General features: G+C 34.6%; 4 long non-coding RNA genes across 4 annotated transcripts; all 4 read left to right on the top strand.

Moving 5' to 3' along the window:
* The first annotated feature begins 475 nt into the window (after nt 1-475).
* On the top strand, nt 476-1,018 carry LOC120119581. Its single transcript, XR_005515842.1, has 3 exons — nt 476-530; nt 681-803; nt 909-1,018. It is a non-coding gene; the product is annotated as an uncharacterized LOC120119581 (long non-coding RNA).
* A 6-nt stretch (nt 1,019-1,024) lies between these two features.
* LOC120119592 lies at nt 1,025-2,116 on the top strand. The gene is made up of 3 exons (XR_005515846.1): nt 1,025-1,090; nt 1,182-1,234; nt 2,051-2,116. It is a non-coding gene; the product is annotated as an uncharacterized LOC120119592 (long non-coding RNA).
* A 5,212-nt stretch (nt 2,117-7,328) lies between these two features.
* On the top strand, nt 7,329-14,900 carry LOC120119585. Its single transcript, XR_005515844.1, has 5 exons — nt 7,329-7,569; nt 9,143-9,228; nt 9,318-9,403; nt 10,856-10,883; nt 14,665-14,900. It is a non-coding gene; the product is annotated as an uncharacterized LOC120119585 (long non-coding RNA).
* Nucleotides 14,901-20,779: 5,879 nt separating this feature from the next.
* LOC120119597 lies at nt 20,780-21,831 on the top strand. Its single transcript, XR_005515847.1, has 3 exons — nt 20,780-20,968; nt 21,072-21,131; nt 21,751-21,831. It is a non-coding gene; the product is annotated as an uncharacterized LOC120119597 (long non-coding RNA).
* Nucleotides 21,832-27,219: the final 5,388 nt, after the last annotated feature.

The raw sequence follows: 27,219 nt of genomic DNA on the forward strand, positions 1-27,219 counted from the left end.
TTTTGGTGCTGAATCTCCTCTCACAAATAGAAGGCGAGAAGGAAAAAACTGCTACAAATAATTTTCTGTTAAAAGTTTTTTTGTCCCTGCAGATCCATCATATTCCTATTATGTATTGAATAATTGTTTCTTTTAATATGAAGCGGGCAATGCATAAATATAGTGAAATAATTTTCCCGATCTGTTCAATGGCTCTAACTAAATTTATTTAAACCATTAATTATCCCATTTATTTCTATTGTTTTACAGACTGGTAAAGCACTTTTGTAGAGCATCGGACATTCCTTCACTTGTATCGAAGTTTTCATCGTCTTGGATCTTTCTGGTTGTGATGTTCCAGTAGGTTTTTTTTTTATACATAAATTCTTATGTTGTTTCATAGTCTGTTCATCTTTGAAGATAAAATGTAATTGAATTCCCTTTTGTGCAGGCATGACAATTATAGCATTCAGAAGAGGGCATCTTAATTTGGAACTTTTAGATATTACTTAGTATTGGACCGACTTTTGCTATTATGAACCTCTTAGAGAGTATGTTCTTGGCTTTATTGATATGTATCTGCAATTGTTACTTAAATTATCTCGCATATAGTTAATTCTTTTAGTTTAGATTGTTGGCATGACCTGCTTATGTTTGGGCTTTAACCATGTTTTCACATGGTTATTTTTCTGCTTAATTAGGTTGTTTGGATGTCCTTCTTATGTTTGGTGCTTACACCACTGCAAGAGGCATGGCTATTTCCAGGCTGGTTATACGATTCTTTGGTGTGGCCTGACCTCTGTATTTGTGACCTATGGTTATGTGTAAGTTTGTGGTATTCTTGTGATTGAAATTATTTTCTTGTTGATAGTCATCATTTATATGTTTGTACTGATTCACACACAATATATATATATTTGTTCTTGCAGAAAGGTTTTGGAGGAAATGAATGATCAGACAGCAATTCCTTATATTTCGGATATATATACTTGTGCTGGGTGTTTTGCAGCCTTGCGGTTGGTTCTTGGCTTGTTACTAAGTTTCCGGTTGTCATACCTTGTCTGAAATGTCAGATCAACCATTTTTTCAATTTTTCAAATGGATCTATCAGGTTTGCTCACTTTTTGCTTAATTGTTAAGATGATCAAATGATTTTGGAATAGACTGCTTAGTAATTGTATATGTTAATTTGCACATTTCAGGAGCGTTATTATGTTGGCCAAGGACTTTATGAGAGGATGACTGACTATTTCAGGTTTTTTTTTGTATTCTATTGAATTTGGTTTTCATGCTTACTGTGTTAATTGGATTAAAAATTTGGGAGGTTGCCCGAAACAGTTGTGTTTTCTGTTGAATCAAATCTTAGATTTTTAGTGATAAGATGTCATGATCATACACATTTCCAGAGCGGCTAATTGGGAGGCGGATAAGTTGGCAAAAGATGGCATTGGATGAGTGGGGTTGTGTGTAGGAATTATGTGTTAGTGTTGGGAGGTTTTGATTTGTTTTGGTTTATACCGGATGTTATGTGATGAATTCTAAGGTTTAATGTTCGATGTTGCAATAAAATTATGAGACACACTTTTCCTCCTTCCAATGCTCGACGAACTTTCATAGTTCATTGAGTATGAAGTGGGGTTTAATGAGGTCTCCATATTCTATAAAAAAATGCTTACTGTGATCTTTTGACATTACTCTAATTTTATCCATTACATTGTTTAGGGGCTGACAAAACCTTTCATCCTGTTCCTTTTCTTTATTTTTCAGTTTTTTGTGTGTGTGGTTTCTCTGCAGTTGTAATGTTTTACTTTTTCATTACTTTTGCTGAAAATGGCACAATGGTTCATTTGACATGTCCATTGGAGTTAATACTTCATATTAATGTAAAATGCATGTGGAAGTTCTTGATTGATTTCTGGTTAACAAATTTTCTTGATCTCTAGATGCTTTTCGCATTGTATGATGAAGTCATGTGGATTTGTTGTTTTATTTTGCTGAAATAATGAAGGTCGCCAATAATTATCTGTGCCAGTGCACTCTACCCTCTTAATTCGGTTCTTTGTTGCTGCAGATATGTCCTATTCTGGTTGGTCATATTTCTATGTAAATTCACATTTGCTTACTTTCTTCAGGCAAGCCATCAAGTTGCTATTTCACCTTTTGGTAGAGATTTTGTAGTTTATGATATACAGCTTTCAAAGATGTAGATTTAAATCTGACGCTATAATTTTTTTTGATAGGAATAGGAGATCTCATTTAAAACCTCCCTCATAGTTGGCTCTTGTGAAAGAGGCAACTCGGAAGGAGTAAAAGAATACCTCATTATATTAAACCATGTTTACATAAGATTACAGCTTACTAAATAACTGTCCGAAATAAAATACAAACCAAAACAACCATAAGCTCAACATCAACCAATACCCTCTTTAGCTAGCTTATCAGCCTCCCAATTGCATGTCCTAGGAATCCATCTAACAATAATACCCCTAGCAGAAACTAAGGCCTCAATTTCCCCAACTAAAGTATTGAAAAAGTAGGCAGAAAATGGCAGCAAAATCCAGTCAACTGCTGTTTTACAATCTGTCTCAAGGATTAGTCTTCCCTTCAGAGCCCATTCGGAAGAAATGAATAGATCAATCCCTTGTTTAATAGCTTTTAGCTCAGCTAACATAGGACCAGGTCCCACCGCAAAAGAAAAGGTATAAAGTAGAACAATCTGAATCTTTCAAGACTCCTCCAATACCTCCCTGCAGCCCATCACCTCTTACCGCACCATCAACATTTAATTTAAAGAAATTCGGAGGAGGCGAGACCAGTTAAGAACCTTCTCCTTATTGTAGGATTTTATAGGCAAATTGTCTGCAAGCGATGCATCCCCTACTAGTAGGTCAACTTGAATATTAGCATGAGAAATTTCGCTAAAACCATTTAGCCAACCTAAACCTGGAAATGAAGAATAGGGATGATTATCTAATGTCCAGTTTTCAAAACCACTGCATTCCTAGCTTTCCAAATAGACCATAGAACACACCTGGAATGAACTTCCAAATGTTAGAACACTCCCTTAGATAAGACCAAGCAAGAAAGGAAGGAGGATCTTGGGGCATGATCGAAGAGATGTCCCAAAACCTTAAAAATCTATACCACAACTCCTCTGCAACCGAGCATGAAAAAAACAGATGACGAATTGATTCCTCATATTTGTGGCAAAAGGGCATAAAACATCTTCTAGATTGACCCCTATTTTCTTCAATTCCACTCTTACCGCCAATTTCTGATGAGTAAACTGCCATAGAAATTTTCCACTCGAGGAGGAGTTAATCCGGACCACACCCATTTCTTCCATTGAAAATGACCTCCAGTTCTGCTTGAGATAGTCATTCTACAGGATTTTACCGAGAACAAACCATCCCCTTTCCCCGACCACCCCAGAAAATCATCCACTGATTCATTCGGTGTTATGTTGTCAATCAAAAGCATTAAGGAAAGCCACTGATCCAATTCCCAGTCACAAAGATTTCTTCTTAGCTGAATGTTCCAAACCCAACCATTAGCTACAAATCCACCAAATTCAACCAATTTTCCCCTTTTGTTAGTCGACAGAGCATAGATTCTAGGAAATTGAATCTTAAGAGTAGATCCATTAACCCAAATATCATTCCAAAATCAATTGACCTATCATTCCCCACTTGGATCTTCGAATTAGATCTCAAACAATCCCCATTCTCGTCCTTTTTCTCATAGTTACTCCCGAATTCCTCTCCACACCTATGAATCTTGAAGAAAACAACCTTGCCTATAGACAGAGAGTCCATACTGACATTATGAATACAACAAATCAGTTTTTTCCATTGAGAATCTTTGTCATTGCATACTTCCAACCCATTTCCCTAGCAAAACTCTATTAATCATACTTAAGTCCAATACTCCTAAGCCTCCTTCTTCCAATGGTTGACAAACCGTACTCCAATTCACCCAATGAACCCTCTTCTTGTCAGATTCTTCACCCCAAAGAAATCTTGCCATACTGAGTTAATTTTCTGATTGACCTTAAACGGAATTTTGAAAATGGAGAGGTAAAAATAGGTAAGGAGGACAATATCGATTTTATCAACACCAATCTTCCGCCAACGATAAAGAAGCAGCTTTCCACCCTGCTAATCTGGTGAAAACTTTATGTAAAACTGGTTCCCACAATAACTCTGAATTTTTCTTTGTTCCTATCGGAAGACCTAGATAAGTCATAGGAAAAGATCCCACTCCACGACCTGCTTCCATTGCTAAATCTTTTAATCTGTCCTCTGCCACATTAACATCAAACATTTACTCTTGGGTCGATTAAGATGAAGCCCTGAAATTAAACTGAATACCCTCAATACTCTCTTTAAATTCAGAATTTGAGTTGAAGAATCTCTGCAAAATAAGATTAGGAAGATGAAAATTAAATTATACACAAACTTAACTGTATAGATTTTTTTTTGATAGAAGTTGGAGGTCTCATTAAAACTCTCTTCGTATTCGTTCACATACTAAAAGTATGTTAACGAACATTGGAAGGAAAAAAGAGTACCTCAAATTTGATTGATAATATTACCCGATACAAAGACAGCACGGAGTAACCTCACATGGTGATGTACACCTTTACAACAAAGACCTTAACTTCAAATGACCTCATCCAAAGCCACAGACTAATCACCTTACTCCTAATTACACCACCCGCAGTAGGAATAAACATCGCAACAGAACATGATACAAATTAAAAGCAACACCTACAACTGTAAAGACTAAAACAAAACCACAATTGAAGAGACAAGATCAATGAGACTCGTCTTCTTCAGGAGCCCAAGTTTGGTTTGAATGAAGGCTCTATCTCATGCACCATGACCTTGAAGAAGTTGTCACCAACCTTCAATTCCACCAACACATCAATTCTCGAATCAGCCTTTGTGAGGACTTAAATTTTTGCCCGATCAAAGATTGATGGAGAATGACACTTTCGTCGATAGCTAGTAATAAACTCCACTTCTCAGCAATGTTCTTGAAAGTATCCCAATTCAATGCGTTAAAAGGAACACCCTCGCAAACTAACCATACTCGACGACACTCCATTACCAAACTTTCTGACCAAGCTTCGACTATGGAGAACCACTCTGCGAGAATCTTTGATTTATCGTTCTCCAAACTTCTCAATGAAGCATTGTCTTCGAAAATCATTAAAATCGCATTACCAACAACTCTCATTAAGGTGAAGCCAGTGAGGCCCTTCGCTTGCATTTGTCTAGCAAGATGATCAATTTTGACAAAGTCCTTGCACCACCCTACTAGACAATTGCTCAACACCTGAAGTTTTTCTTTATCTATAACACCTTCAACTTTATAAGATTCTTCCTCGAATCATCTTCCAACCCGGACTTGCGAAGAACACTTGTCGAGGACTTCCTCCAATAGGAATGTCGAGGTTTGAATTTAACGAAAGAAACACCAATTTTGCTGCCGTCGATACGAGAGCCATTCATATTTGAGATCGCTCTCCTTGCTTCTTCAATTATAGCATAGCGAACAAAACCAAAGCGAACCCCATTCAAATTCCTTTTTTTAGGAATGAAGACATCCATAACTCGACCGTGTGTACCAAATATATATCCAAGTCTCTTCCAATGGATCTTCTCCGGAAGGTTCTCAATGAATAACGAGACACATCCATTACTATACCCATTCCTACCGTTTATATGATCTTCATTCTGCCTGTTTTGAAATCCGTTTCTTCTCCGTCTTACTACTTCAGAAGATTTTTCGTTGGAATACCCCTTCTTGATTACATGGTGATCCGCTTCAGCAGCAGAAAGAACGGGTGTTGCCTCCACTAAAGAAAGCTTCTCCATCCTATAATTCCCACCTTGTGAAGGAGACATACCACTGTCATCAATCCTAACCACAGGAGGTTGACAGTCTAATGTTCCTTTAACAACGCATTTTTCCAAGGAATTGGTTGATAGAGGACGTTCACCGACCTCGCAGAAATTTCTCTTAAGTTTTGCTGATTATGGTGGGAATGACAGTGCCTGTAGGTAGTGCCGTCGGACTCAACTGTCCAACCAGCCTCCCGAGCCAAGGCTGCCAGAACAACGTTCATATCAGAACGCACGGAAGAGAGAAATCACCATATTGCCTCAAACCGGCCAGCAAACGTCTGGTGAAAGCACGCCTGTTCCATTTCCGAAGCTTAGTCCTCTCCTTTTCAATTTCCCTCCCACGTTTTTCCTTACCGTAGTAGGAGAAACCATATCTGCTGTTGCTCCCAAAAGTTTCACCTGCCGCTCCTGATGCATCTCTAGTTCGCCTGGGCTAGACGGGGGTTGGGGCTCCATGGAGAAATCTGGAAATGAACAGAAAGTTGGAGGAAAGGGTTTTTCCTAGCCGAACCAGATTTTTGGAAAATAAAGGATAATAAAAAACGATTCTCGACACAGGGTAGGAGGGTTCTGGACGCAAGACGACGACTGATTCTGGTGGAGAAACGATGGTGTGCACAGGCGGAAAGCGGCGAAAAATGGCAGTGGGCTTCTTGAAGATCTGCGTTGATTGAAAGTCTCAAACGCAAATCTAAGGCCAGATTTGAAATCACAGATAACCGGCGATCTTCACAGGAAAAAATCGGCATCAACGGTGGTCGGAGTGTGGTGGCGGACGGCTGACGACTGGTACCGAAGAAGAGAATAATAATCAAAAGCGCCTGGGCTCGTGGAAATTTGAAATTTGAAACACCTAGGTTAGAGCTTCTCTCACTATCACGTGACGCCCCAAATTTAAACAAAAAATTTAACTGTATAGATTTAGAGTCAAATTAGTTGAATAAGGGTTTAAATACCTGCGGGTTATTAAATGATAATAATTATATCCCTGAAATCAGACTTTCTTCCTGCTACATTGAGAAGATAAAGTTTCCATTTGATGTTCCCAATCTGCATGTTTCATACATTCATCCTTTATCTAAGCATTCGGAGTTAAGTGCTTGTCTTGGTCTGATTCTGTTATATCTGGTGTACATGAGAATGCTAAAGAAAATTTTAGTTGTATGGATTTGAAGTGTTCAACTTCACTCGATTATTTTCCAAAATATGTATCAACCATCATAACATTTATATATCTGGGTCTCACATGTGAACCCTGATATCAGTTCAAGGGACAAGAAGATGATGAAGGGGATCCCGACATGCAATAGATAAATAAAGGATGCCAATGAAAGGGATATTTCTTTCTCGTTGGCAAATAATTTTGCTTTTGCGGTTGTTTTTTGCCCATCAAAGAACTTTTTCCTTACTATTTGTGCCATATCTTTATATGGCTTCAAGGTTACCAAAATATTTTTATATTTTATGGTCCTCTAGGCTCTCATGGTCTGTTAGATTTATGTTAATATGTAATGTGATTCTTCTATGATCTTTTATTTCTTTTAAAGTTTACTCGTGTTTCATTGAGGTTTCTGTTCTTCAAGTTGAAGTTTGTGTCATTAATCTGTTCTTGTAACATTTTTCTGCAGATAATAATAATATCTTGACCATCGTTAGCCTGTGGGCCCCTGTTATCGCTGTGAGTGCATATGTATTTTTTTTTATAGGAATTGAAGGCTCATTAAAAACCCCATTCTTAATTAATGGAGCTTGATAGAAAGCTCCTTAATCATTTGAAGGAGGAAAGGAGTGCCCTAGAATTTCATTCAACAACTTAATTACATAAGATACAACCAGGACAACACCCTTATCAAAAGCAAAAAAACCAAACAGTACCCTTAAACACGAAAAACAGCAACACTAACTTAGACTTGACCTCCTAAGCTAGGTCCCCATCACCTGATGGTGCGTCCTGATTGCCACACTGGCGAAATCAATACAAATCAAGAGCCTATACAACCCGAATAAAATACAGAAAACAAACAACAAAAGGCACTCTACACTCAACCAATCCTCTGCTTAGCAAGCCTGTCAACCTCCAAATTACAACTCCTAGGAATCCATTTAATAACACAGCCCTTATCAAAAATTGCAGCCCCAATTTCCTCCACCAGATCACTGAAAAAGACGGGCAGAATGCATTTTTAAAATCCATTCCACTGCATTTTTGCAATCACTCTCTATAATTAGCCTTCCCTTATTAGCCCAATCAGACGAATAGAAAAAATCAATTCCTTCCTTAATAGCTTTCAATTCTGCCAAAATAGAAAGACCAGACCCTACTGCTGTAGAGAAATAGGCTAAGGAACAGCTGTTGGAGTCTCAAAATAATTTTGAAGGGGGTTTTTAACGAGGCCTACCTTATAAAAAAATACCTCCAATTCCACCTTGCATCCCATCTCCATTAACTGCCCCATCTACATTAAATTTAAACGCACCCATTGGTGGAGGAGTCCAGCAAATAGTCTTCTTTGGAGTAGATGGATGATGAAAAATATCAGCCCTCGTAGGATCCCCTACTAGTAGGTCAGTCTTAATCTGAACATTAGGGTGCGTAGCTAAATACCATTTAGCCAACCTGAATCTAATTATAAAGTACAGACCCGAGCTGTCAAGTTTCCCATTTTCGAACACAACCAGATTCCTTGCGATCCAAATTGACCATAAAACAACAGCCGGAATGAACTTCCAAATGGTTGAATTCTGCCTTAGGTTCGGCCAAGAACAGAGAAAGGAAGATGGATCTTGCGGGATGAACTTACATATGTACGTATGTACATGTACATACATATCAGGGGCGGATGCACTAAGTCCCCTAGGGGCCAAGTGCATCCCCATTATTTAGGAAAAAAGTGAAATTTAGTATAACATGTTAAAGAAGAATGGAAAAAATTAAAATTTTGCACCCCCATTATTTTTAAGAAAATAAATTAAAATTTTGAACCCCCATTTATAAATTTCTAGATCCGCCACTAATACATATGTGCGTACAAATGTATTTATATGTACGTATACTTACGTAATGTATGTACATGCATGGGAAATTGTTGAAAACAAGTAGGTTATTAGTTCATCTCAAATTCTTTGGGCTGTGGCCTCTGCATGAGTTTTCTTGGTCGTACCTATTTCAGCTGATTGTTGTCAATAAGCTTATTATGAAACTGTATGGCATATATTTGTTTAACCTGTATTGTTTTCTGTTTTTTCTCCAGATTTATCTCATGGACATTCACATATGGTACACTCTATTGTCAGCAATTATTGGCGGTGTCATGGGGCGAGGGCTCAGTTAGGCGAGGTACTACATTGTCATTTTCTCTATTTTTAGGAAATTTCCTGGCTTGCTCCTTTGTTAGGACTCCTACTTTTGATACTGTTTTACTATAGATACGCTCCACTGAAATGGTGCACAAACGTTTTGAGAGCTTCCTAGAAGCCTTTGCCAAGAACCTTGTTTCACCACAAATCAAGAGGTAATTTGTTTACTACTTGGCACTTTAAGATACAAGCTTTTGGGCTCAAATGCAGCAGATGTACCAGATTTTATTTCCCTTTTTCAGCAATCCCTTTTCAATGTTCTGTTTCTTGTATTTTTTTTTGTTCATTTTAATTCCTAAAATGTATTTTTCTAGATAAATAAAGATATTCAATGATACTTATTCTGTCATATATGTAAACAGAGATGTATGGTGCAATATGTTTATTGCAATTTTGTGGACTATGGATAAACTCATCCTAGCCTGCAGCAGAAGGCATATTGGGTTGTTAGAAAACAGAATGGGAAAAAGACTATATATTAAATATTTTAGAATGGTCATAATCAGATTTTCCCTGGCCTGAATTATTTTTGAGACTATTTTACCGAGTTAATCAACCAAAATTTACTTGCTGAGAAGTAGACATAAGAGGAAAAGGTATACAATACATAGAAGGGCTAACCTGAATTTACCCTTTCTCTCTTAATTTCTGTCATCTCTCTTGCTTGGTGGCTTGGTCCTTATTTGGCATGGCTGCAAAATTATTAAAATAGATGTCATCGTTAGCCATTGAGCCTATGCCTGCTTTTAGGTCTGTATATTCCAATGAAGTAATTGGCCTTGAAAACGATATGGTTTATTAGTCTATGCTATCTTTGGTGAACTTCCTATATGTATGATATCTCCTTCCACTCTCCCCTTTCTAAATAAAAAAGAAGTGAATAGTATCTAAAAACATAGAGATGAGGCTTGTAAGATTATGGGTTCTTTTAAAGAATCTGCAGATCCAGGCCCTCCAACTTTGCTGGAGCTTGTTGCCATCAAGAGGGTGTACTTATCTTTGAGCATATTCTTCAGAGGTTTAAGAATCGGTGGATTGTTGAATCTGATAGCAAACTTGCTGTGGATTGGGTTAAGAATTTAGATAGCTGTCCTGGTGTTTTCCTTCATCTAGTCAAGATATTGTTGCCATGATAAGAGTTTTGGAAGGAGCTATCAGATGGGTTGACAGAACGACAAACATAGAAGCTGACAGCTTAACTAAGGCTGGTATTGGGTAGTTATTGTTTGATGGGTTGGGATATTGTTTAATTGAGTGAAAGATGTGTTCTTTGGTGTGTTTCGGGTTGTTTTTGTAAGGGGCTTCTTTGTTTTAAACATTATGTAATCTTTTACTTATTAATGAATTATGAGGCACTCTTTTCCTCCTTCCGCTGATTAAGGAACACCAATTGGTGTTCCATTAATCATGAAGGGGGTTTTTAACGAGGCCTTAACTTCCTATAAAAAAAAAGTATGTAAAAACACTGCAGTTCTTAACTAACTTCGAAACTTGACAATGACAATATTTTCTGATTGTTTATAGGCATAAATATTTTGTTTATATAAATTTTTCCTATTAATCTCTTCTAATTTTCCTTTTCTGTTTCCTTGTTATTGTTCTTGCAGGATGCCATTTGATAGACAATCACCTGAGGTCGGTGAAATTCATATTTCTTCACTTCTGATTCTTATTTTCTAAACTCGTTAATGTTATTGTAGCTTTGCAAATCTTAGGCTTAGATTGCCTTAGTGTGGAAGTAAATCTTTTAGGCTTTTTTAGGTTGGGTGGATAGAAGAAAAAGGAAAGATGGAAAATTGGAAGAGAAGAAAAGTGGAAACATGGAAAACATATTTCTTTAAATTCTGTGGTTTGTAGAGTCAAAAATGAAAAGAAATTGAGATTACACTGTTACATGGTAACCTCTCGTAAATTTAGATGAACCTTTGGACTGTGTTGTACATATTGTGCGACACTTACCTATCCCTCTGTCATTTCTCCTCTTTTGTTTCCTATTTAGAATGTTTTTTATTTTCATCAAGCATTGAAAATGGTAAATTGTTCCTATTTTCTTTCCTTCTAAGCACTTTTAAAATTCATTTTCTGTTTGCTTGATCACCATCTATGTCTTCCCGCTTTCCTACTCCGCCAAGCACATCCTTAAGATGGGTTGACAAACGCTTACCCATGAATTCAGACTTAGTCAACTTAATTGGTCCTAGGCTGATGGGGTATAATTTAGTGGGATCTTCACAATTACTCACTTTTATATTGTTTAGTCCATGTAAAACATCAAAGATCATTTCGTCCCGCTCTCGATACTGTCAGTTACTTAACTGCAATAGTCAATATTTACCTTCATTGGAGCTGGACACACTTGCTAATTAACCCTCCTTATCTATGGCCAATAGGCCCTACACACAAAAAACACTCATATTTATGGTTTATCCCTTATACTGAGAATTGTGATATTGGTTCGGTTAGGTCGAATTTCTTGGATTTTTTTAACCTTCTTTTTTTTTATAAGAAAGGGAGCCCTCGTTAAAAACCCCCTTCATAACCATCAAGAACCGTGGGGTATCTCGACGGCGATTGGAAGGAGGAAAAGAGTGCCTTATAATTTTATTTCTGTCGAACAAGCCATTACATTATAACCAGTACATAAAATACAAAATCAGCAGAACAGAATAACCTCTAGGAACCTAAAACCAAAAATTCACCCAATTCCTATCTTAGCTAATTCATCCGCTTTACAATTGACAATTCTACTAACATGTTTTACAATTGACAATTCTACTAACATGTTTTACAACAACACTCCTATCTTCTACCAGTGCACTAATTTCCTTGACTAGTGAGCAGAAAATCATTGGCGAAGAACTTGGCCACTTGATCCAATCCACAGCTTTCCTACTATCACTCTCCACCATTAATCTGCCCCTCGAGCTCCACCTTGACTTGAAGAATAATAATCTTGTTTTAATGCCTACAACTCAGCTAGAATTGGAGGGCCTCCCCCAACACTTTAAGAGAAAAAACCCATCACAACTCCATCATCATCCCTCAAAATACCACCTATTCCCCCTTTACACCAAGATTTCTCCACAGCTCCATCAACATTAAACTTGAAAAAACCTTTCGGAGGAAGATTCCAAGCCAGCGAAGAATCACCAGATTTAACATTAAACACACAGGAATCAACTAGAACTGGATTCCCCACAAGACAATTAGACATAATAGGGATATCAGGAAATTTTGCAAAAACCAAGAAACCAGTCTATACCTCGTTAAGAAATGCAACAAAGTAGTGTCCATCTTCCTAGCATCAAATATAATATCATTCCTGAATTTCCAGACTGACCAAATAATAGCTCCTGGAATAAACCCCCATATTTTGGAACGAGGGAACATCCTTCCCCACCCTGCAAGAAGATCATATGGAATTTCTGGAACAAAAGAAACATTCCAACTCAACAGAAAGTAAGACCATAACTGCCAAACTATGGGGCAAACAATAAAAAGATGTGCAACTGTTTCCTCTAGCCGTACATCACAGGGGACATATATTATCCACAATCCCATTAACTCCAAGTTTCAAAAGCTCAACTTTAACCCCAACCTTCATCCGCAGAACCTGCCATAAAAAAACTTCCACCTGAGGAGGAGCCATCCCAGTCCAAACAAGTTTTTGCCAATCCAAATCCACCTTCTCTTGCTCATTCACTAATCTTAAACAAGATCTAACCGAAAAAAACCCCTCCCCCTCCCCATTCCCTTTCCACACATAAGTGTCTTCCAACGAATCATCAACCATAGAACTGCATAAAATAGAGTTTAAATCGAGCCAAAGTTGTAACTCCCAATCCGCAAGATTTCTCCTCACTTGATTGTCCCAATGCCACCCTGTTTGACTTTGCTTTCTGAACTCCGAAATTGTTCCCCATTTGTTAACCGCAAGAGCATACAACCTTGGAAACCTTCTTTTTTAATTTGGTTTGGTTCTCAGTTTTTCCATATTATTTTTGATTTTCAACTTTTTGACTTTATTTTGACAAAATGACTTTGTTTTATGTTGACATTTATTTTATAAGTTTTCAAAGTCTTTTCCATAAATATTTCTAAAAAATAGTTCCTCAAATAATTAAGAATAATTAATAGTTCTTATATAATATTTAAAGTTATTTCATTATTTTGAAATATAGAACACTTATTCTTACATTATGAAAGTAAAATTTTATTATATTTAAATAAAAATATTGATTTCAGTTTTCTTAGGTTAACCATGGTTTTTAAACTTATGAACCATAAAGTGTCCAAACATTATGGTTCTGTTCAGTTGGTTATTTGCTCGGCACCAGCTGAAGTTTAGTGACACCTATGTCAAATGACATATTGGCTAGACATTAAGCATCCTTCTCTATTACACTTTTAGTGATGTGAGTTTCTGTACTTATATGTCTAATTGATTTGTTTGTCTTCTCATGGAGCTACTATCGCAATTCTTGAAAGATAGTATTTCAAACAATAATTCGTCCAGCATGTTCTTACTTTGTTTATAGGGGTTGCTGCAATTCTTTAATTAGTCTGAGTTTGTACTTTTTCTTCTTAGGGTTATGTTGTCTTAAGTGGTAAAACTTTCTGATAATTCTGAATTTTGTTTTGAAAAGTACATGTTAATTATTTTTGGCTTTGTTAAATTTTAGTAAAAGATTGAAGGGAGAAAAAATGGGAGAGAGAGTGAGAGCGTCAGAGAAGTCAATCTTCCTCCGGTGAGGTATGGACAGCGTTTGTGGATAATCTGAGTCGGAGAGTGTCAAGGAGTTCGTTGAGGGAGCTGTTTCAATATCATGTGTCAGTAAGCAGAATCTTCATCACGAGTGTATTGAATAAACCAAAATACAAAGCCTATATGTTTGCATTTGTTCAGTTTGAGAACGAGAAGAGTATGGTGAATGCAATCGCGAAAGTTAACGAATCGTTGATTGTTGGAAGGAAAGTATCAGTGGGGGTAGCGAAGTACTAGAAACCACAAAGAGGTTCAGATATAACAGGTAGAGTTCAGACAGAAAAGAAATAGTCATTTGATAATGAAAAGGGTAAAAACAGGGTCGGAAATGAAACCCTGAGTAGAATAAGAGCTGATAGGTCTTACAAAGAAGTCTTGATTCAGAACAAGAGTTTAAGGGGGACTAATACGCGATTTACCCCTAAACATCCTCTAATAGCTGCTGGAAAATGGAAAATGAAGAGAGAAAAAAACCTTCCCTATATTTGTATTGCTTCTGTTTGAATATGGACCTCCTCTATGTTACAAAGGTTTTTTTTAAAAGGAAAATAGAACTCTCCCTTCCCCCAAATCCTTTTCGGGGTTTTTTTATCCATTTACATGTGTAAATAAAATGGAAAAGAAAAAATGTTGATTTTGTTTGTGTGGTAGTTGATGACGAGTGGAGCTTGCTAGTGTGGAGCATTGGGGACCATGGGTACACGCGTGCTGGAACGTTGGTGCTGGCGTGAAGGAAGCTGCTGGGATTTGGTGGCACAGTGACTGGGATTGGAGGCTGTTGGAGAGCTTGTTGATGGCAGCAATAGTAACCATGACATTGAATGCCCCGGATATTTAGGGATTTACATTCCTTCTTTTTTTTATTTTTTTATTTTATTTTTTTTTAATATAGGTAAAAATTTGTGATTACAATTTGAAATTATAAAATGTTTTTATTATTTTAATTTAAAAAAATTAAAATTTATAATTTAACTTATATGTATGAGTAGCGTCGTAGGATATAATGATAAAGCAGTGTGAAAACGTTATTGGTGATTATTTTCCACCTTCCAACGACACTCATTGATCTAATATAGATATATATTTTCATTAATTTAAAGTGATTATAAAATAATTTTTTAATATAAATATTTAACAGTTAGAAACATGATCTTCTATTAAGAAAGAATAAAACGTTTGAAAATATATTATATAATTAAGATCAAGTATAATTAACTATAATCATATAATTATGCCGATTTGGACAATTATAATGAATTATGAATCTTATTCAATTAAATATAATTTGAGTTTTTAAAATAATTATAATATTTACATTTTATAATTTAAAATAATATGTACATAAATTTATTAATAAATATAACATACTAAATTAACCGACCGAACCGATCTAGAAAAATATTATTGACTGGGTCAATATAGATAAAATAAAAAGTTTATCTAACATAATTCATATGTATATAAATTTTGAATTTAAAAATGTAATAATAACTAAAATTAATATAATTGCATGTTCCAAAAAAACTTTAAATATATGTAAAAAACGCATCATCCAAAACATAATATCTTCATCAATTAAGATGAACTCTCCTTTCTTTCATAGAATTAAAATCATCTATGATTGATGCAATAGTAAATTTTTCAGCAATTTATTTTTCAATGTATGAAACTGAGTAAACTGAAAGAAAGTCATCTTTCATATTATTCTGTAGACTAGTCTTAACAATTTTCATTACTGAAAAGGCTCTTCAGTAGTTGTTGTACTAATAGAAAGAGTCAAAATAAATCAAATCAATCTATCAATAAGGGATAAGAAAAAGAATTCTTGCTTTCTGATAAACTTTGACATAATTGAGTTATGGTGCTCAAATTCATCATCTTTGAATGATTAGAAACATCATGAAAAAATAGCTCAAGTTCATACTGCAAATGATTTTTATCATGTTCAGAAAAATCTTTGGAATAGTACTCTGCAAGACGATAAATGTTTTCCAAATTAAAATTCTTATCTCCATATGTAGGATTCAAAGTTGTACTTAAAATAACTCTGTTGTTTGCTCAGTAAAACTATTGTTTAGTTCATGCAATTGTTGATCCATAGTAGCTGTAAATACATCCACTCTATAATGATGCTCCACTGAAACGATATCTTTATTGCGTCGAGATATTATATCATGATTATTGCAAAATAAGAGTACTTTCTGTAAAAGATCTTTCCAATCATCATCTTTAAATTTTTGAATTAAAGACTTCGCGACAGCGTCTAAATCCATCGCATTTAAAATATCTTGCGACTTATATTGTAAAACTTGACAAAGTACATCTGTGTATTCCGTAAATTCTCGCATCATATGTAAAATGAATACAAAATCAAAAGCCAACAACTTTTTAAGAGTAAAACTAGATCCCCACGTTGAGAATATGAGACTTGACGATCAATAGCTATTTTCTAAAGGACAGAACGAGTTGCGTTGTATATCTTTAAGACACTACAAATTGACTTGTAATGAGAACTCCACCTAGTATCTCTGGGACGTTGCAAAATACCAATTTGGTTTAGCCCTATTCTAGTCTCTATCTCTTCAATTTCAATTAAATGTTTCGATTTAGCAATTTGACTATTTTGTTGTTCATTATGACGCTTAGAAGAATAACTAACAACATTCACAATAAAAATCAATTCTTTAAAAAAAATCATGAACTTTAGATACTTCTCTTACAACAGCAATGAGAGCCAACTGTAGTTGATGTGCTTGACAATGCACATAATAGGCATATGAATAATATTTCTTGAATAGAGCTTGTAAACCATTCCATTCATCTCGCATATTGCTGGCTCCATCATATCCTTGGCCTCTAAGATTTGCAATACTTACTTCATGGTTTGATAAAATTGTAGAAATATTTTCTTTGATAGTTTTTGATGTTGTATCTTTGACATGTACTAACTATAAAAATCGTTCTCGTATAATTTCATCTCTATCGATAAATCTTACGACTATAGTCATTTGTTCTCTTTTAGATATATCTCGAGATTCATCAATAATTATACAAAATTTTTGAATCACCAATCTCCTTGCGAATTTCTTTTGTACTTTTTGAGCAAATGTGTGCAAAATTTCTTTTTGAATGGACGAAATTATATATTTACATTTTGTGGAGCATTTTCTAGCACAATGTCTCGTATATCCTTATTGTAAGAAGAAAGGAGTTTCAACTTCTCTAGAAAAATCTCCTGATTTTTGGACTTTGCCTCTCATCATTCCCCTTGGATGCACATTTTTGAAATTTGAGCCATTGTACAACTTCTACTGAAGCACTTAATCGTAAATGATTATCAACATTTTATTTCAGAGTTAAATTTTCAAATACAGTGTTAATATGACCTTTAAGATTCTTAAAATCTTCTCAACACTGAACATAATATCCATGAGCTGAATTAATATCTTTCCCCATATGTATTTCAAATACACATTCTTTCCCTCCAATCCTCTTGCAATTTTTAAATCCTTGTACTTTAAAAGTATCTGAACCATAATTTCCTAGTGGTTTCTTTTCAAAAAGAAAGCATGAAGCAGCATCAATAGTTGGTGAATACTCCAACCAATTAAATATCTTAAGCCATTTAGATCGAAATCGTCGTGGATGGTCATCTAGATCAGATTGATTAAACTCAGACATAAGAATTTGATAAAGTCTATAATTTATGAATTCCTCTATAACTTCTCGTTTTTCTGATGGGTAACTACTAACTGGCTTATGCAAAGTTGGATCACACACAAAAGAGAGATATCAATATTAATTGCAAACTTATCTCTAAATGAATATGAAGGTTCCTCAATTGAAACTTGAGTAAATGTCCCTTGACTTGTATAAACAATTGTTTCAGTGGGTGCACTATGGTGTGTATTCTCAAGTTCTAATTCGGGTGTGGGTTTCAATTTTGAAAAGTAAGAATCTATTATTTTTCCCTTCGTATTTCAACCTAAAAAAATAAATAAGATAATCAATGTTCATCCCTATTACCCTAAATTCATCAATTATATTAGATAAAACATAAAAAATTAAAACAATAATAATGAAAGAAAAAAAGCCATAACCTCAATTAAAATAATTACCTTTCAAATTTCACTTCATGGCTCTTGTGAAGTTGCGATAAAAAAAATTGTTGCAGGAGAGGGTCCGATAAAAAAAATTAAAAGTTATGAAATTCCTTTAAAAGAATCGGGGGAGAGGATGTTTAGATTGCATGGGCCATGCTCTCTAATTTATAAGCTGTTGCCATGGGGAAATAGAATCAAATTATAACTAGTACTATAAATAATAATTAAGTTGTTTGATTGGGGAATAATTAATTTTTCAATATTCAGATAACGATTAATTCGGATCAAAATTAGTTAACTAACCTAATTAACCAAAAAGTTCATAATGTTGGGTTTTGTTTTTATTTACCGATCGTGGATTTCTTTAATTAGGGTTATAATTGAACATTTCATTCTTTGATGAATTCCTAGACCAATATTTGACATTAGTGTGTGAATGCTTTTGAAGGACGGACGAACTGCCCATTTTGAAACTTTTCAAGGAATTAGAATTCATAGATGAAGTTAACATTTGTTGCAATTGAAGCTTATGACAAAAGAATAGAGTGCCTCTACTACCCCCATTAAAATTTTCATTTTGATTTCATGTTTTATCAAAATCAACTGTGGGATTATATAAGACTTGGCAGAGTGGTTGATATATGCTACCATTGGAAGTTGATCTTATGGCACCAGTTATTCCCATTGAGTAAACAGGGCAGAAGGAATATGGGAAGTGTTTATTTTCGCAATTGATGGGGAAGCCTAACAAGTATTCTAGGGGAGGGATTTCTTCTAGTTTTAGCCATGATTACAGGCATTCGGCTGAGATCATGGGTGAATCAGAGGGCTTTGGGGGTTCTAGATGGATTTATGCAGAGATGACGACATCAGAGGATTCTTGTGCACGTAAAAGGAAATGTATCAGCTTGAATGCTGATAGTTATGATAATTTTGGTGTCCCCATGTGATGTAAGGTAATTCTACCTTCTCGATTGATTGTGGATCTAGGAAGGAAGTAAAACAACTTGTATAAGTGAATGACTCAAAACAGATGGTTAAGGGTGGTAAATGCAAAGGTGAATAGCTATGCTATTTAATTGTTGTAACTGTTTTTCGGCGGGACAATCGTTTAATTTTTAAAAACAGTTACGACTTTAATTTTGGAAAAATCCGGTGATTTAGAATTAAATTGGATAGAATTGGAAAGAGTCGCCATCAACCTTTGAGTTAGGTAGGTCGAATACCTAAAAACGTCTTTTACAAATAATTTTAAGAAAAATTATTTTTTAAGACAAAATTTGATATGCGATTACCAAAAATTCGATTAAAGCGGGTTCGGTTACGCATGGGGAAGGATTTGCACCCCACAACGCCCAAAATTGGTATTGTTTCGCTTACACATTGTCATAAAGGTGAAAATTATAAATCGAATAAAAAGTTAAACCATGATCCATTTTTTGAAATTTAATTAATTTGTCTCTAATTAGTAATTTAAAGAAAATCCTTTAACTTGATAAAAAATCTTGAAATTGATATCTTTTATGGGGAAAACTATTTCAACTATTTCTCATTCGTAAAAAATATTCCTCCTAAATGATAAAATATGAATCGAATATTGACACTTTGCATAAAAATAAAAATAAATTAATAGAACTGCATTAAATCATTCATATAAAAATATTTAATTAATAAAATATATATATATATATATATTATTAATGAATAAAGAATATGAAATTTTATATTTAGTATATATAATACTTAGAACCAAAACATATCAAACCAATATATATAAAATATGAAATATGCTATAATAGATGTAATTACGTGCATAATATATTTATATATATACATAAAATGTTAACGATAAATAAAATAAAATTATAAATTTGGACTAACATGCACATTTAAAAACATGACAATCTAAAATAAAAAAATAAGCATGTTTAATAACATAATAGTGACGGTAAATTCAAAGACATAATAACAAACATGGAAAACATCACGACAAATAACATAATATAGGTACTGATAAGAAAATAAATCATACAAAATATACAGGACCAAAATGAAAATAATCAAAAATTAGTACCTCCAAAATAATTAGAAAATATGAATAAAAAGACTCAGGACCAAAATACAACATGCACAACTTTAACAGTTAAATGTATAAAACAGTAAATATTAAATACAATAATTCTTAGGACAGAAATTAAATGCGCAAAAACATATAAAGACCAAATTAAAAGATAAAAGAAACTTGACCAAGGACTAAAATAGGATGTGTAAAATACAAAGGGACCCGAATGAAATTAACCTAACCCTATAGATTAAAGATGATGACTAGAATTAATTTGATGCCAAACATGTGACTTAAAATATAAAATACATGATTTTACACATTAGTAAATATGCAATTAAAAGTCCAAAATATAAATATGAATAAACACTATAACTAAATTATAGGGATTGAAATTAAATACACGAAAAACATGGAAACCAAATTATGACATAAACAACTAGAATTTAGGACTAAAACGAATTACAAACAAAATAAGAATGGCATCGCACACTATTTCCCACTCACCAGACACGTGCTACTCACCTCCTGAAATGGTACTGTTTTAGTAAACTAATATATGTAATATATTGAGTGAAATTAAACCCTAGCCTCACTTAGTCTCCTCTACGCCGTTCTTCTCAACTCTCCTCCCCTCTTCCTTCTTTCATTCTTTTCGACAGTATACAAACCAGTAGCTAAAACTTCCATGGCCAACACTCCTTCATCCGAAACCCATACCCAAAACCTCCTTTACCATCGAATGACTACTCCAATGGCCTTGACTCCCACGAGAACACCCACTAACAAGGTAACCCGAAACCCTCTCCTTCCTCTAATGTATTTTCTGGTTTGGCATTTAATTTCACTACTTATTTGGTTTAATAATACTAACCTCAACCCCTTTATTCTAGTAATTAAACCCCAAATGTCTAAGATGAAGCCACCGAGACTCTACCCCGTTCACAACTAAGGTAATTTTCTAAATCATTTCTCTTTTTATTTTTATGTTCGAAAGAAAAATTACAAACCACATACATTAATGAATATTTTGAAGGCAGAAAAAAATGATGATAATAAAATAAAGAAAAACTTGCTTATGGATTACTTGTATTACTTTGGAAATACACTGCTTGCTTTTAGAATACCGGGAAGGAATTTTTTTTACACACTTTTTATATCTGTTGCTTTGCTGTGTAAAACAAATGAAAAATTCGTGCTCTCTTCTCTGTTTTTCTTCCCCCTGTTCGAATGGATTTTCCTGAAATTGTCCTCTGTTTTGCTGATGTTCTCTCCTCTGGTATTTCTTTCCCCTGTTCGAAGGGATTTTCCTGAAATTGCCCTCTATTTTGCTGATGTTCTCTCCTTTACCTGTTGTTAATCGAGAGCCCCTCTTTATAGTTGTTTGAAATCTCTTTTTCCCTGCCTCGAATGAGTCTCATCCATTTAATATTTTAGTTGCTCAATAGTGGGTCTTCCACTGGCGTTAGAATAATGGTAGTGTATATTAGGTAATGATACTTAATTTCTTAGAAAAGATAAATTTAGTGGATGGCTTATTTTTTTGTTAATTTTGGTTGCTGCTTGACGTAGGTAGTGACGATATTTGGCAACTTGGTGGCTTAGTGGTGATTTGGGAGCTTGCTGGTGTTCTTCACGTGGGGAGGCAATGGGCAAAAGATGGGGCATTTATTTAAAAAATGGTGAAAGCAATGGTGTAGGGTATGGCCCCTATGTGATATCATATATTTTTTTTTTGATAAAATATTGGTGCTTACAGATGCCCCTCTTTGCTCATTACTGTGAAACGGGAATAGAGAAAAGATATAAAGCACCAATTTTATCCTTATCTCTTCTTGTAATGCTTCGAACTCTTCACTGGAAATGTCAATTCTTCTCCTTCTGCAAAATCGTCGAGTCTTTGCTGCAAATGATGTCATCTTGCTTCGTTCTCTTGGCTGAGTCTTCATCTTCAGTTCTTCAAGTTATGGGTTATTCTCATTACGATCTTTCTACTTTAGGACGAGTTCTTCTTATTATGAACTCTTCTAGAATTGTCAATCTCTCAAGCGAGGTGTCACTAATTCGAAATGCTGTGAATCGAGTGATAGGTCGAACAAGCTCTTCTCATTATGAACTTCTTCTCCTTCTGTCGGATGAGTTCTTCTCATTATGAACTCTGTACTGGAAATGTTGATCTGTTTATTTTCTCTTTGAAAATTTTCAGACCTGCAAAAGATTATCATGTGTCAGTAATAATTGTGTTTGAAGTACCCGAAGGTATTGACCCAAAGGTTCTCGAATCTTTGTTGAGATCCATTTCTTTCAATGGTGAAAAATATGGATTGATTCTTTGCTGAAATCATGAAACGAAATCTTTGTTGGCTCTTTGAATTCCTGTCAGATATTTAACACTTATGAAAATTAATAAGAAACTTGTTTTAAGAGAAATACTCTCAAGTGAGATAAATTTTGTTCCGAAGGAAAATTGTCTCAAGCAAGACGAAGTAGGTTTTAAGAAAACCCATCTCAAGTGAGATAAATTTTGTTTCAAAGGAAAACTGTCTCAAGCCAAACGAAGTAGGTTTTAAGAAAAACCATCTCAAGTGAGATTCATTTTGTTTCAAGGGAAAGCTGTCTCAAGTGAGATGAACTTGGTTTTAAGAAAAACCATCTCAAGGGAGACAAAACTTTGTTTCAAGATAAACTGTATCAAAAACTTGTTTCAAGAGAAACTATCTCAAGGGAGACAGGGGAACTGTCTCAAGGGAAACTGTCTCAAGAGAGACAAAATTTGTTTCAAGGGAAACTGTCTCAAGAGAGACAAAATTTGTTTCAAGGGAAACTATCTCAAGCGATATAAAATCTTATGTTTCAAGGAAAAACAATCTTGAGCGAGATAAAATCTTCTGTTTCAAGGAAAAAACAATCTTGAGCGAGATAAAATCTTCTGTTTCAAGGAAAAACAATCTTGAGCTTGATAAAATCTTCTGTTTCAAGGAAAAACAATCTTGAATGAGATAAAATCTTCTGTTTCAAGGAAAAATAATCTTGAGTGAGATAAAATCTTCTGTTTCAAGGAAAAACAATCTTGAATGGGATAAAATCTTCTGTTTCAAGGAAAAACAATCTTGAGTGAGATAAAATCTTCTGTTTCAAGGAAAAATAATCTTGAGTGAGATAAAATCTTCTGTTTCAAGGAAAATAATCTTGAGTGAGATAAAATCTTTTGTTTCAAGGAAAAACAATCTTGAATGAGATAAAATCTTCTGTTTCAAGGAAAAATAATCTTGAGTCAAATAAAATGTCTTCTTTCAAGTAAAATAGTCTCAAGTGAGACAAAGCCTGTTTTAAGAAAAACAATCTCCAGTGATAAATCCTCCGTATTAAATGAGACTGTCTCAAGCGAGACAAAATTTGTCTGGAAATGTTGAATCTGAAGATGATTGTTCCCTCTTGTAGAGGATATCTTGTTATCTTTTACTCTTCCTGAAAGATCTGCAAAAATGTAGTTGAATGCAACTATCATGAATGAATGTTTGACGTAAAGATGCAAATTCATGTAGGTGCAATGCATGACTTTTTTATATGCAAATGATGTTCTTATGAATGCAAAAAAAAATGTTGATGCAATCTTCATTTAACTTCAAAGTGGCCATCTCGGTCTTCTTCTACTTGATCACTTCTTCTAAAAGTCTACTCAAATATTCATGTAGCAACTCATAATTTCCAACTTGCATTTTTGAAGATCCATCTAATCGTCTTCTCTCTTCTTGTCGTCTTCATTTTCTGTCTTCATTTTGGAGAAAACATTTTCTTTCTCAACTTTTTGCTACGATCAGAAATATGACTGTGTTGCCCTATTTTCAAAGACTATGCGTGTGACTATGACAAACACCATAAAGATCAAAGGGAAAGTTGCGTTAATTTTGATTTGACACTTGAAACTCGACATCAGGAGGATCTATCCAAATTTTATGTCAACACATCTAGCCACACATCAAACGAGGCTCGTTTTTAACAACAACCCATCTTTCAGCCTTAGTTGATACCACTAGTCTCTTGTTGTTAAGATTTTATCACCTCTTTCGTGGAAAGAAATCTTCATCATATCTCACTTCTAACCTTGGGGTTGAAGAAGACAAACTTCATAAATAGAAACACCATATGATCACAAAATTCGTTCAACACCATAATCACTGGTTCGTAAAGCATTTGACACACATTTATCATTTCCTGTAGCTTCTGCTTAGATTTCTCAATCAGTGATGCTCTTTGCATAGTGTTTGGAGCTTTTGTAGGACGTCACTTAAGAACAAAGCTCAGTGAGACCGCAAGTGGGATACTTTAACTGTCAGCATCAAATCACCAGAATAATACAACTTCCTGATGAACAAAGCAATTATGTATAGTTAGCTCCACTGTCACTGATTTATCATTTGCATTCTTCATATCTTTATCTCATTGGAAATATTTGCTCAAATCAATGATCTGGACACATGATGATATGGGCCTTCAGCATGCCCCAACATTTGCAGATATGAACATTCAAAATGTATTCAAAATGCCCCCACATGAATCAGTTTTTGTCTGAAATGGGCCTTCAAAATGCCCCAACATTCTATTTCTGGTTGAAATGGACCTTCAAAAAATCTCAACCTTTTCATGCTAGTGTGAGCCTTCAATATGCCCCAAATGGATCATTTCTATCTAAAATGGGCCTTCAAAATGCCCCATCCTTCAAGTCAAAAGGTTCATTCTCGATGTCCATTAAATTTGAATCTCATGATTCCCATGAGGTACAACTTTGATAATGCCCCTATTTATGGATCATTATGGCTCTATTCGTGCCCAAATTTGTTTATCTTGAATGCTCTCATTCTGGTGTTACTAAACAACAATGTTGTCAAGTAACTTCGATGGAATATCTTCATGTTATCACAAACTTAAGAAGTGATCAATCTTTCTAACAGAAATGACTGAGATATGTGCTTCTTCTGAGTAAGGTGGTCATTTTCTGCTTGACTGGTCGCATTCTTTCCTTTTTTGCTATGCACTGGGATATGTGCTCCTTTTTTCGAACGAGACAATCATCGTGTTCTTGTCAGGTTGCTGATAATGTCACAAGAGAGTGTTACAAGTTCTCTCCTCCAGCCTTCCTGATCTTTCAGACCACTTGCTTTCAAGAATGTGAAGTGATTCCTCATTTTGGCATCACTCATTCTTTTTCTCCAATAAAGGTAGAATAGACATAAGCTTGCTTCAAGGACCTTTTTTAATTTGAGACTGTCCTGTTTGAAAATGTTTTTCCTCATTTCTTTATACAAAAAATGAAAGAATTTTGTAAAGTATTGCTTCTTCCAGGTTCACAATTGAATCAAATCATAAACAATGAGTTTAATGATATCAAATAAATCAACTACTATTTTAAATCATTAAAAAATCATAGTCCTATGGCAAATGTCAAAATTATTGACTAATTTAATGTGTAGGTTAATTATGGTAAAGTAAGGTCTCTCAGGTTGGTCCATCATATATGTCCTTTTGAGCGTCCAATAATCTTGAAGAAATGATTGTTATGCTCATCTCGTAGAGATACTTCTTGGTTCCAGACTCTCAGGAACATCTTTGGGATGCATGGTTCTTCATCAAGAATTTAAGATCGTCTCTTATGTCGTTGTTGCACCATTCAATATTCGAGTCACCTTTTCAGGTTTTCAACTCGAATCCTCCTTTGGTTTCAAGACATTATTCAAAATTTATATCTTGAACCCCCTTTTATAATATCATGCATTAAAGATTTTTAAAAAACTAATTTTTGTAAATAAAAATTAATCCTGAGAAGCGGAATAAAATGAAGATAATGTCTTTTACTTAAAATCCATGTATGATTAGAATGGACTTTTCAGGGACGTAACGTAGGCCAGGGCTCATGGTTATGAAAGAAATGGATAAAAAGGCCCAAACAAGTGTTTAAAGGTAATTGAACCAAAGATCAATTCATTCTGATGCCTTCAATCTTGCCTTGCTTGACTTGGATCTACTTTGCTACTTGTATTTCATAATTCCTTTTTCTGGATCCCTCTAGACTGTTAATTTTGTTATATCTCCAGCATTTCTTGCGCTTCTTGTTGAACATGAATCTTTGAACTTGATCAACCTTAAAACTTGAGGTTCAATGAATCATCCATCTTGATTCAATTTCATTTTTTTCTTTTTTTCCTCTTTTTTTCTCTCTGATGGATGAGTATAAGACTTCAATTGCTTTGAGTACCTCTTTTTACTCTTACATTCGTTATTCTTGACTGGATTTGATCTTCAAGCACCTCATATTTGACATGCCTTGTGGTTCAAAACTCTCTTTACTTCATGGAGATTTGCCTTCGTAATAAAACTAGATTGACAATTTTTATTCATGTGAGCAGATATCCTTCACCTTGCCTCCCAATGTGGAGGGTGATCCTTGGTTAGGGTTAAATCAGAAGAAAATTCATTCAGGCTCAAATAGGGACAACAAAAGATATTTTTTTCTCCTTTTGCGAAGGGATAAATGAAAGAATACCATTCATCTTTTCATACACATAAGTCTATGTAAAAAAAGGTATCCCCAAGGGATGAATATTCAGGATTAAATTTTATTTACATGAAAATAATGTAATTAATGCATGTTATAATTATTTAAATCAATCCTTCTTTTTTCTTTTATTTTCTTTTTTTCTTTTCCTTTTGAGCATACCCCAATTACTCAAACTTCTCTTCGACAAGTTAGTCCATTATGCCCCTAGGGGCATGGGAAAAGTGATCTACTTGTCCCTATTTTCTCCATTTTTTAAATAATAGACTTCTCTTTTCATATATTCACTTTTAGATTTATTTTCCACCATTTACATTAGTTTTCATTCATCTCTATTTCTCTAAAAGTCACAAGAAGGACGTGAGTTAAGAGAAAAAAATTATACTCTTAATTCATCCTCCTATAAGTTTCAAGAAGGTAAATTTAAAAGCATATATTCAAGGGTTTCATGGAAAGATGATGGAAAGTTTAGGATTGATGAGCTTGGC

The sequence above is a fragment of the Hibiscus syriacus genome, unplaced genomic scaffold, assembly GCF_006381635.1.
Source record: "Hibiscus syriacus cultivar Baekdansim isolate YM2019G1 unplaced genomic scaffold, ASM638163v2 tig00001060_pilon, whole genome shotgun sequence".
NCBI lineage: Eukaryota > Viridiplantae > Streptophyta > Magnoliopsida > Malvales > Malvaceae > Hibiscus > Hibiscus syriacus.